Source organism: Callospermophilus lateralis, chromosome 9 (genome assembly GCF_048772815.1).
Source record: "Callospermophilus lateralis isolate mCalLat2 chromosome 9, mCalLat2.hap1, whole genome shotgun sequence".
Classification (NCBI taxonomy): domain Eukaryota; kingdom Metazoa; phylum Chordata; class Mammalia; order Rodentia; family Sciuridae; genus Callospermophilus; species Callospermophilus lateralis.
The window spans coordinates 34,923,561-34,934,780 of NC_135313.1; positions in this window are offsets into that span (position 1 = coordinate 34,923,561).

The following is an 11,220-nucleotide window of genomic DNA, read 5'->3' on the forward strand; positions in this document are numbered from 1 at the left end:
TCACTGGGCTTCAAATTTTCATTTTCTGATTTCCAGTTTGTTGTATTACATGGTAACGATCCCAAAGATTTTCAGAATTGCTGGTCTCCAGTCCTTTTCTTCTTCTTTTTAAGAATTTATTTAGTTTTTTAACATTTTTAAATTAAAAAAATTTCTGATTAGTTATACATGACAGCTGATTGCAGTTTGTTTCATTGCACACAAATGGAACACAACTTTTCATTTATCTGGTAATACACAATGCAGAGTTGCACCATTTGTGCAGTCATACATGTACCTAGGGTAATGATGTCATTCTCATTCCACCATCTTACCAATCCCCATCTTCCCTATCCTCCCCCCACCTTTTCCCAATCCAAATTTCCCCAATTCTTCCCATGTTCCTCTTCCCCAATTATGGATCAGCATCCACTTACCAAAGAGAACATTCGGCTTTGGTTTTTGGGATTGGCTTACTTCACTTAGCATGACATTCTCCAACTCCATCCATTTACCTGCAAATGCCATAATTTTATTCTCTTTTAATAATAATTTTCCATTGTGTATATATATACAACATAGTCTCTTTCTCTACCCATTCATCTATTGAAGAATATCTAGGTTGGTTCCACAGTTTAGCTATTGTGAATTGAGCTGCTATAAACATTGATATGGCTGCATCACTGTAGTATGGTGTTTTTAAGTCCTTTGGGTATAGACTGATACCGGAGTGAGATAGCTGGGTTAAATGGTGGTTCCAGTCCAAGTTTTTTAAGGAATCTCCATACTGTTTTCCAGAGTGGTTGCACCAATTTGCAGTCCCACCAGCAATGTATGAGTATACCTTTTCCCCCACATCCTTGCCAACACTTATTGTTGCTTGTATTCTAGATAATTGCCATTCTGACAGTAGTGAGATGAAATCTTAGAGTAATTTTGACTTGTATTTCTCTTTCTCTAATTTCTAGAGATGTTGAACATTTTTTCATATTTTTGTTGATGGATTGTATATCTTCTTCTGAGAAGCATCTGTCCAGTTCCCTAGTCCATTTACTGATTGGGTTATTTGTTTTTTTGGTGTTAAGTTTTTTGAGTTCTTTATATATCCTGGAAATTAGTGCTCTATTTGTTGTGCATGTAGTAAAGATGTTCTCCCATTCTGTGGGCTCTCTCTTCACATTATTGATCTTTTAATCACTACCTCTCACCATGCACAAAACTCAACTCAAAGTGGATCAAAGACCTACGAATTAGACTGCAGACACTTCACCTAATAGAAGAAAAAGTAGGCCCAAATCTTCATCATGTTGAATTAGGTCCTGACTTCCTTAATCAGACTCCTAAAGCTTAAGAAATAAAATTAAGAAACAATAAATGGGATGGACCCGCTCCCCTTAATTCCCTTAATCCCCTGACTTCAGCCCTACTTACAGCTCCCACATGCTTTCTGTTGCCCCAGGTCTGTGCACATACACAACAGGGTCTTTGCCTCCCTCCTGTCGGTCCACTTCCTCTCTGTCAGGTCTTCTGTTAGACATTGCATGCCTAGCCCTTCACACCCTTGCTATGTGCCCCCAGCACCTACTTCTTTGAGCTTTCTCCCATTCTAGGCTGTGAATTATCTGAGGGCAGAAACCAGGCCTCATTATTCACTTATCTCCAACTCAGCACAGGACCTAGTTCACAGGGGGTGAAATGTGAAATGTGCCAAATGTCACAACTTAAATGACCCATAAGATACTCAAATGTTTACATTCAAAGAGGAACTGATTTTCAATGGAAATGAAAATGTGCTATTAAAAAAATGTACTGTAAATTGTTGAACTGAAAAAAAACAAACCTAACTGGGTAGTTTCTATATCACATTATGGCCTTATGCTAGAGATTTTAACTCTCTATTCATACTGAATTTCCAGCTAAGGCAAAACTAGCAATCATGTGATATATCATTTTACAACTAAGAAATTAAAGGTCCAAAGAAGTTGACATGTCTATGACCACCAAGCTAGGTGAGATGAGATTGCCAGCGTCATCTCCTCAATATATCTCTTTCATCTCCATAGAAGTAGTTTGTTGCCAATTAAGGGGAAAATGGTTTTTGAGCTGAAATAATGTAAGGTACATGCAAAGGAACTCAGTGAGGTATGGAAAACTTGTAATGTCTGGGTGTGCTATATAAACTGTATTGAATAGGAGCCATAAATTGTTAAGACTCAAAGTCGCTCAAAATATCTGGTTTTCCATTCTGAACAGACAGTGTTTGTTCTAAAAAGCACTTGTCTGAAGGGCGGGGCTGTGAACTCTGGTTCAGGTAGTTCTTGGAAGAGGCTTCCTGGTCTCTAAGTCATCAAATGTTCTTGTTCATCTCTGGGGTCCACTGCTGGCTGCCCACATGAGGTCCAATGGCTTTGGGGAGGGGTCATCCTAAGTTCCTCTGAGCAGGGGCTAACTGGTTAACTAACCCTGCACACACAGTTGTGAGGACACAAGTGAAAAGGCACCTCAGTGAATATCAGGATCAGAGATGGATGACAGAATGCTACCTGTCAGATTTGGTGATATATCCATCATTGTCACACAATTAGGGGGATTTCAAGCAGAAAGAAAAAGTTTACTTAATTATCAACTGACCAGTTCAAGCACAGCTGAGCTCCTTAATCATATTGCTTTATGGTCTTCTTGAATTTCACATTTAATTCCAAAGAGATGTCCAGCTACCTTAACCCCGGGGAAAATGACTGAACAAGACTCTTAGGGAGAAACATGCCTAGAGAATGCCAGGGGCTCTTTAGTTGCAGTAGAACTTTATGCTATGAGTGCATTTAAATAGTGCAATAATCAAGATGTGGCTTTGGTTACCTGCTGGTACCTTGACATTAGATGGACTATTCTACTAATTACTCCAATTGAGCACTGCCTACTTGACTTTTTGAGTTCCCTGATTTAGAATGTTTGAGATGAAGTGCTTGCTTTTCCAGCTTCTGCCTCTGTCCTACGGCAAGCAAAGAAAGAAACCACAAGCCATAAACAACATAATGAGATATACTTTTTGCCTTGATGGTACTAAAAAACTTGATATAAGTATTTTTTTTTAATCATTATAGTGTTTCATTCTTGATTCAAGGTGCCACTATTCTTGGAGATGGTCAGACAAAAGTGATAAGTACCGTACAAATGTAGCATAATAAAATATTAAGTAATAACATAATCATAATATAGAGTGAAGAATGTATATCCGGAATATATTAAATGAAAAAAAAATGAAAAGATAATTGCAACTGCTAGGTTACACTCTGTTCAGAGTTTTAGAGTTATTATATCAAATCCAGATGATTGAATTCCTATTTTCCTTTCTTGGACACCTCATAACACACCTTAACAGAAGTACCACCATGTAGTCATTGTGTGACAGCCCTTGCCAATATTACCCAGTAGAGTTTCTCCAAGAAAGTGAACACAGAGGTCAAGATCTTTTTTCATTTTAAGACCCCCTTTTGATATCACTGCTACACTGACATCCTCCTCATCAACCCAGCCCTCCATGTTCTCAGTTTCAGTGTGCATATTCCTCTGCAAGCCAATTGGAATTTGGCCCGGAAAAAAAGACATATGGGTCTGCATGAGGTTATAAAACCTGACTTGGAAATCCACAGCTTCTTATAAAAACACCATTTTTTATATAAATGTACCATTTTAAGGAAGATGGTTACTAAGCAACCTGATTTAAATTATTATGAGAAATAAGAGGAATTTCTTCCATCAGGTCTGTTTTTACTTAGGTCAAAAAGTTTTTTACTTGGGTTGGTTTTGAATCTTTTTTCCATCCTTCTTCTTAAAACACATATTCTGTGTGCCAGTTAAATATTGGGTACTAGTCTAAGTGGTGCTATGGACAAAAAGTGGAGATGGGCCAGGTATGGTGGCACACGGTTATAATTCCAGCTGCTTAGGAGGCTGAGGCAAGTTCAAGGCCAACCTGGAAAGCCTTTTTTTTTTTTTTTTTTTGGTACTCGGGATTGAACTCAGGGGCACTTCACCATTGAGCCACATTCCCAGCCCTATTTTGTATTTTATTTTGAGACAGGGTCTCACTGAGTTGCTTAGCTCCTTGCTGAGGCTGGCTTTTGAACTCATGATCCTCCTGCCTCAGCCTCCTGAGCCACTGGGATTACAGGCATGTGTTACCGTGCCAGCCCGGCCTGGAAAACTTAGCAAGACACTGTCTCAAAATCAAATTTAGAAAAAGGTCTAAGGATGTGTGATTGGCCTAACAATGTGCAAGGACCTGGGTTCAATCCCTAGTACCACTAAAAAGAAAAAAGAAAGTAAAAGTGGAGGTGAATTCTCCTGTATACTATATCCTCAAGGAACTAAGGAAGGGGGAATTTCAGGGATCTTTGGAATCAGTCACAGAAAACTATTTAAATTTCTGAATTTCACAGGGAATTTCATATTAGTGTACAAGTCAAAGGTTAGACATGTACACCAACCACATGAGGGTTGAGCCCTGATTTTGAGGGACAGGAGAAACAAGGACAGCCTTTCTTTTCATTCTTTTGGGTATACAGCAAGGAATGGAATTGCTGGATTGTATGGCAAATCCTTTGTGTAACTTTTTGAGGCACTATCAATTCGTTTTCCACAGAAACTGCATCATTTACATTCATTTACATCATTTTACCTTCCCACCAGCAATGTACTCATTTCTGTATGTCCTTGCCTCTACAAGTGTTGTTTCATATATATATATATATATATATATATATATATATATATATATATATATTTTTTTTTTTTTTTTTTTAATTATGGCTATCTTAATGGACTTGCTGGAGACTCAGATTTCAGAGTTAGCCTAAGAGGTATAGTAATTGAGTCCATGACAGTTAGTGCTGTGGCAAAGAGAAAACAGAAACAAAAAAGGATGAGACATGAAATCATGGAGAAAGTCTACTTACCAAATTCAGCTTTGGCTATGGGGTCTTTTATATTCACTTTGCCTTTCCTGCCCAGAAACTATCACAGACTTCCCAAGTCCCATGTTCTCCTTTCTCTCCGAGGTTATAAGATATCTTTTGTTATGCTTTACTTGATCATTAGTTTTATATTGCTATTGCAATTTTTGCTTTCTGTCATTACTCATTCATTCTTTCATATTGATTCTTTCACTCTTCTCTCCCCAGTTAAACTCTGGGCTCTTAAAGGATCCAGAGACACTTGTTCTCTCTGAAATAATGTTTTTCATGGAAAGAATGTGCAATAATATTTGTTGATTTGTTATGAATACCAGATTCTATTAAAGATTGGAATAATTTTATAAGCTGCTCACGGGTATGCCTCTTTAAGCTTTCTTGTTCCGTGTCATTAATTTTGTCTATTTATGTCTTGTATGAAATAGTTTTTGTGTCAGCATAGACAGGGACAAGTCATCTATGGCATATGTTTTTTTTTTTTTTCTAATAAGTCCATTCATTCATTACCATTAATGATTTCTTTCCTAAGATTATGAAGAACTGGAGAGACATGACAATGAGTGTCAATGCTTTTTTAAAAAAGAAAATATCATTTTCAATCTAAAAGATCATTAGCAATACAGTGATAAAAGTAAAACTTGAAACTTGAAATAATGTATCATTACTGCTCTGAGAGGTCTAAGATAACAAATTGGAAAATTTGTCTAAAATAATTGCAGGAGAAAGATTGTTATTACCTGCTTTTGTGAGAGAAACAAAGGAAATGACTATTGTTCTTGAGGTAGATAATTTGTGTGCAGCTGGAAATTAATGATATTACAAGATATAATTGCAGAATGTCTTAATTTCATCACGTAATTATCTTCTTTCAGCAATATAGTATATTAGCATGGTAAAAATTTAATCTATGGAGTTCAAAACAGACAAAAGATTTATTAAGATTTTTTTCCCTTATGAGAAGGTGAACAATCAGAGAGAGCAAAATACATACAAAAGAAGCTTTTATTACAGAACTAAAAGCTCAAGACAACAGAAATCAATCATAAAATGCCAAAAAATATTACTGCTTTGCTTCAGTATTTATCTCTTTGAGGCATTTGCCATTGATAATGGTCATTTAGGTTTCATTGCTAGGCTCCTCTAGAGAAATTGAGAGGCAAAGATAGGAAGCAGGGACTAACAATTATGACAAAGTTTTATCTCAGCTTCAGTGATAACTTAAGACCATCCATGAATTGGGAAGCTTTTGGGGTCTGCCTGCCTTCTGTTTAGGGTGGATGCTATGTGGCCCTTCATAAGGCACCATATGAGTCATCAGGCTAGGAAGATTCCTAAATTCCCAAGATGATATTATTGAAAATGGTCATCTCAAGGTTGAGAGGTAGCTTACTAGAAAAAGCGCTGGATTAGGAATCAAAGGATCTGAGTTGTCCTTCTAGCTCTTTTGCCAAAGTAACTCTGTGGCATAGAAAATGCAGCAAACTGCTTCTCTGCTTTCTCTTTTTGAAAAGATAGGGATGTGTTACACCAAGGGTGGCAGGTGAGTTTGACCTTTGCACCAGCCTTCCAATTGGAGCCCTTCCTGGAGCACTTTGTTGAGAAGGATTCTGAAACTACACTTGGGCTCAATAGGAAAGACACATGCCTGCATATGACACTGTGTGTAGGTAATGGAGAATGGCTGCACTGTGCTGTGTGCTTGTCACTTGTGAAACTCTGTACTCAAGAGGTGTCTGCAAAGGTCCACTTTTGAATCTGAAAGGCTTATTTATGACTGTTTGGGGGACCTCCAGGTCCCCTCATCATCTTATCTTCTTTTCTGATTATCAGGCTGAGGCTGATTGCTGTTCCCTGGAAGCCCACCGGTTGCTCTAGGGGGTTTTTAATGTAATCCTTCTGCCTGCCTTGTTTTGGTAATTTAATTCAACACATTTTCTGTGTGCTAGGTTGTCTGCTAGGAGGCTGCAGTTGCCCTGAAATGGTTTGGGGATCCATCCTCCACTGAGAACAGCCCAAAAGAACCACAGTGGTTCTAGCTGAGAGGCAAAGGGACTCCTGGCGGTTCATCAGCAAGCAGCTCAGCCAGGTTCTTTTGATAACAAACTCTTTCAAGGTCACTCTCAGCAGGGGGCAGGGGGAAATGCAATAAGTAATCATGCTGAGTTCAATACAAAAAAAAATGAAAGAAGGCTGGGCCTCTTGAGTTTAGAATCTGAGGAAAAACAAAGCACTCTGGTCCTTTCCCAGAGCCTGTTCTCAGAGCCTCTCTTTGTCCCAGAGCTGAACACAGTTTAACAGAGCCTCACTGACTTCTGATGTCAGACCCTTCCAACACACATCTCTCTCTCCACCTGGAATGGATCTCTTACAGTCCCAAAGATCCTTGACAGCTCTCCTTGTTGTTGGTCAAAGCAATAAAGACACTGGCATCACTGACCCTGCAGACTTCATGCGGATTCAGTGATCTTCCTTTACACTTAAGGAAGTTCCTAGGGCTTCAGTCCCTGGAAACCTTCCTTGCTCCTGACCTGGTTCTTACCGTCCCATGTTATGTGCCTGAGACAACCCTCACTGGCCTGCTGGAAGGAGACAGGAGGACTTAAGGGGCTGCTGGTCTGACAGACTTGGAAGGTGGGCTGCCTGCCTGGAGGGATAGCAGTGATACTTGGAAGGAAGGGACAGGTTTAGTTGCATTTTTGTATAAAGACTACTAAATGTTGATGACTGATCATACATGAGGAGCAGATGGACCTGTAGGGAGGATGATTGCTATTGTCAGGAGGTAAGAATAGCTGAGCGACTGAGATGACACTATTGAGAATGGAAGTGAACAGGGGAAAAGACCAGAAGTGAGGGTAGCTGAGAAAATACCCAAACACGACAAAGACTTGATTTGCTGTTTTTTTTTTTTTTAATACCAACTATATACACATGTTCTATTTAGTGTGATTTTTTTTAAAAGCATTTATTTGAAAAATCTTTTTGAGATGTTAAGACATCTAATCTTAATCTAATCTTGTTCTCCCAGTCAAAACAGCACTAGAAAAAGCACCCAGGCTAGTCCAGATCTATTCATTGAAGCTTAGCCAGATCACTGCAAGGACTAGGGGGGCTTGATGCACTAGTATTCCTGCAACCCTACAAAGCCCTGGGTGGGGACTGACTGTACATGTGCCACTATTTCCCCCTCATCCAGTATAACAAAAATAACATAGGGACTGGTACATGGCAAATGCTTAAACAGGGAATTATTTAGTCCAGTTTCTTTTTACATATTCAGAAACTAAAGCACAGAGTGGTGAAAAGACTAGGTTGCAGGCCACAGCTGGATTGGCAGAATGAGATCTAGAAACCAACTATCCTGAGTTCCCAGTCAAGATTTCTTCCTACTACCTCAATTTGTCACAAAATAACTCCAAGAACAGTGAGATTCCCCTCCACACCATTTGCAGATAGGGGACTGTGGGAAATTGGTCCAACTTCTAACTGGGAAGGCCCAGACAACCAGCCCAGGCCAGAGTCAAGGGCTTCTAGAGTTGGTAACTTTTAGAGGCCTTGGGACTGCGGCTGTTCTGGGGGAGATGGGGACTCTGGTAACACTAGCTGGCAGAAGGTACAAAGAGTGGTAGTGTCTGGGTCCCATGGGGAGTTCTGGTTGGGCCAGGGAGGAGGTTCCCAAAGAAGCAAAGATGAGAGATTTGATGGCAGAGATGAGGGAGGGTATTGATAAGGCTGCTATTGTCATTTCTGTGCACAGAACGTTCCTAAGTAGGGGTTTTATTTGTAGGAAATAGTTTACCATGAAAAAAAGCATCATGCTTATTAAGCCATCTTATGGGGCATTTAGTGAAGCTTTACCATGTGACATTGTGCAGAGTGCTGGACATATTTTCATTTTGTTCTTACAAGATGATTGGAACAGATGATATCACTGAGAGTCAGAGAGTGAAAGAGCCAGAGACAAGCAGCTAGGCACAACCCTGCCTAAAACCTAGCTCCTTCTCCTGCACTGTGCAGATTTGCAGATAACTGAGATCCTGCTAATTTGACTTGCCTTCGTCTTCATATAGTCTCTGTCAGAGGGTCAGTCCTGTAAGGCAATGGGCTTCAGGAAGAAATGACATATAACACAAGCATTTCAACAACTGCCTAACACTTGAGATTCTCTTATTGGAGAGGGGCCCTACTTCTTGGAGCTATAGGTGGTAGAGTATAGATGGGGAAAAAAAATCTCAATTATCAGGAGCCAGCTGCCCTGACTTACTTTACTCACTCACTCCTCACAAAAAGATGCCAGTTTTCATTCAATCAACAAATAGTTATAATACCCCGATGAGAGATGATAAGTATCAAAAAGACTTTTAAAATGTTCATTTCTTTGCAACAATTATTTTACTTCTGTGATTTTTATTAGGAAATAGTCGTGGACTTTGTTGTAAGGGCATTCAATTTCAATATAAAAGATTTTAAAACTTAAGTGAAAAAATTAAAAAAATAGGATACTATGATATATAGTATTATTTAAATGAAAACGATAGATTGCATATATACACATATTTGTGTATATGTGTATATATATTTAATTTAGTAGACTTTGTTTTTAGAGCAACTTTACATTCACAGCAAAATGAACAGGAAGTACCATGTCCCCATTTATCTCCTGCCCCTCACAGCCACAGCGTCCCCCATGATCAACATCCTTCACAGCAGTGATCCATTTGTTACAACAGATGAGCCTACATTGACACATCATTATCACCCCAAATCCATTGTTTGCATTAGGATTCACTCTTGGTGGTATACATTCTGTGAGTTTGACAAATGTATAAGCATGTGTATGTACCCTTGTAAAACATTACATTTTTAAAATAGGAAAATGTATTTTAAAGCATTAATGTTTATATCTGAATAACAGAAATACAGAAGAATATCTGTCCTGGAAATCTCTCAAGTGTAAAAGATGCAGCAAGTCTTCAGCTTTGGGAAAGTCTAACTCTTGAACCACTTGCGCTTACCTGCATTGTTCTTAATACTCTTTTTAAGTCCTTTCCTACTTGATTTACCTTTGCGAACAAGATCACATAAGGTACTACCTCATGAGGATACTATTTGCTGTCCAATACTAGCATTTTAGCTACATTTACCCTCCTTGTCTATTTAGTAGGGACTATGGTATTGCTGAAATAGTTCATCACTTTTGCACTTATTACTTTATTAATATAAAAAGAAAGAAGAAATGAAAGTGTGGATACTACTAATATGAACAAGCCTCTATTCTATCTAGTATAATTGGGATAAAGATGGATATTTTTAATCAAAATCTATAACCTTATTTGGAAATTCATTGGACAACTAATTTAACTCTGTATTCATAGGTGAAAGAAAATAATAAAATTAAAGAACAGGTAACAAATGATACAATTAGATAAGCAAAGCAATTAATGGCATAAATTGGGAAGACTGGAATAAAACTATATTTGTTGATGGCATGATTATCTCTCTAAAAACTCAGAGGACTCAATGAAAAAACATTACAGTAGTAAGAAAATATATAAAGTAATAAATTATAAAACCAACATACATAAATTGGTATATAAAAATAATAACCATTTAGAGAATAAAATGTGAGAGAGACTCCATTTTACAACAACAAAACAAAGTAAACTATAAACCTAGATAGCAAGAAATGTCTAAACCCATACATAAAATAACCCATTCCATAAAATATTTCTTAGAGACAATAACATAGATATACATAGAAAAACACACCACATTTCAGATAGGAAGATTTAACATCCTAAGATATAAATTTTTCTTCATTGAGTTTATAAATTGGATACAGTTCAAATAAAAATACCAATACCATGAGTATTATTTTTCCTGGAGCTTTTTTTTTCAATTTCTAGTTGATTATACATTTTGAAGAATGAAAAAGAATAGCCAGAAAAAGGTTAGAAAGAAAAGCAATGGTGTAGGGAGTAATATTACTACTAAATAATAAATGTGCAACATTACATTAGGTTGTAATGATCCATACTTAAAATTATGTGGTATCAACTTATAAGTAGATAGACACATGAATGAATAGGTAGAAAAATTCAATGATAGATTTAAATACATTGGGAATTCAGTATATAATAGCGACAACACCCAAAATCAGAGAAGAAAAATGGAATTTTAAATAAGAAGTGTTGTAATAAGAGATGACTGAATTTTAAACAAGAGGCATAGTTTTAATAACTTGGGGATGAAGAAAACCTTTTCTAAA